We start from the raw sequence: 1,898 nt of genomic DNA, 5'->3' as shown, positions 1-1,898 counted from the left end.
CGAATATAAATCAATTAAAATTAATTAAACGCGATTCCGGCAAAACTTTTTCACACCGGTGCGCGAATGCTGTTTGCATTCGGTGATGTACGGCTTCGCCTTATGGAAACGTCGATTGATGCCGACTAGCGTTCCCAACGTTGTCATTCAACGGCACTAGACATGAGGCAGCATACACCACCAAGTACCCCACAATATTGGCCCAGCGTCGGTTACTTCGTGTCAGTTTGTCTTGCTGAATAATTCAACGAAGACACGAAATGAATATGAAAATGTCGGCCACTCGAGGTTGTGTGCCCGGGGTACTTAGACGACGGAACGACGACGACCATAAGGGACTGTCATTACGGATATTCTTTACCTCGCAATGTGTGTTTTTGTTGGTGACTGCCTGGCTAATAAACGGGGGAATATGCGAACCCGGGTCTAACGGTCGTTTCGTTCCGTGGCCCGATGCCCAAAGCCGGATTCACGAACGTGTGGTGCGAATTCTCCGTACAACGGCAAGCAACAACAAAAAAGCCGGAGAAACGAAGAACGTGTACGTGGGCGCAGTTGGGCGAAGGTAAAACGATTTAGTGCGCACTATACGTCTGAGTGGAATGGGGGGTTTCTCTCACCAAAAACCAAACAACCAGGAACAACTGTGGCCTCGTGAATGTTGCCGGTGAGCGATAATTGTACTAAGCTGTCACGTTTTGCCTTCCACGTGTCACGTGGGACTATCGTTGATTCATGCGACAGGAATCAGTGTTTGCAGAATGAGTTCAACCTTTTGCGATGGATGGTTAAGAATATTATACGTTCAGATATAATAAATAAATCAAGATTGGTAATCTCTTCTTTTTCACCCAAAGAATCTTTAAAAATAGGCAATTAATAAAAAACAGATGCGACAAAGCGCACTTTTTCCAACATTTTCATTTGCCTCCTGTGAGGTTTGAACTCACGACCGCTGGTTTACGAGACCAGCGCTCTACCACTGAGCTAAAGAGGCATCTGCGTGTCCGCGCTTCCCGATACAGTGGAGACTTCGCCAGCATAAATCCAATGCTCCAGACACGCATCTTTCCCGCAGGTCATCCGTAAACATCCAACCAGAACGGCAACGTGTGCCATGCAGGGCGTGAAAGGCACAATTTAAAAACTCCAAATCTATAACCACGGTCTCTCTGCACCAAACCGCTTCGTCGTGTCCCTTTTTCCATTCACTCACGGTGCCCTTTAAAGGTGTACCCGAGTGCAAACCCAAATATGTAGCCCCACACCCACATATGTTCGATTTCGGCGTTAGCCCACTTTATAATTGCTTTTGCACCACACCCGGCAATTTGTTTCGTTAGACGGTTTCTTCCGTACCGGCCATTTGGCCTCGTTAGATTAGTCGGCATTTTCTCCCGTTTGCGCTGTTTCCTCGCGTTCGCTTCGAAACGATCGAGTCAAGGTCGAGATGGAAGAACGGTGACTGCGAGGGTTTCGGTAGGTAACGCGGGACGACGACCAACCTAACCATCATAATTCATTCCCGGACCCCGGGCATGGTTGAGCGGACTAAATGAGGAGAGTCGATAGCGATCAGCAGCGATCAGCGGTGCGATCATTCATTAAAATCGAATTCAACCATCGGCGTACTTAATTTGTGCGGAAGGAGTTTTTTTTTGGGAAATTAGTCAGCAGTTGGAAGGGTGGTTGTCTCGTACCAAACCCCACAACGGCACGGACTACCCCGTCACTAATTCGTGAGCAGAATGGCATTGATTGGCAGCCCCCGGTACGGCATATCATACTTCGGCCCAAAAATCATGTAATTTCCCCACCCATTTCCCAGATCTCCGACCCTGCACACGTCAGCAAATTGTTTGCACATTGATAATTCACGCAACAACAGAAAAAAACCG

The 1,898-nt window shown here is 47.8% G+C and overlaps 1 non-coding gene across 1 annotated transcript; it reads right to left on the bottom strand.

Annotated features, from left to right (window-relative positions):
* Positions 1-925: 925 nt before the first annotated feature.
* Positions 926-997, bottom strand: Trnat-cgu (transfer RNA threonine (anticodon CGU)). The gene has a single exon. It is a non-coding gene; the product is annotated as a tRNA-Thr (tRNA).
* Between the last annotated feature and the right edge of the window lie 901 nt (positions 998-1,898).

The sequence above is a fragment of the Anopheles marshallii genome, chromosome 2 (assembly GCF_943734725.1).
Source record: "Anopheles marshallii chromosome 2, idAnoMarsDA_429_01, whole genome shotgun sequence".
NCBI classification, from domain to species: Eukaryota; Metazoa; Arthropoda; class Insecta; order Diptera; family Culicidae; genus Anopheles; species Anopheles marshallii.
Note: the sequence above shows the minus strand (reverse complement) of the source record. Positions and strands in the feature narration are given on the sequence as shown.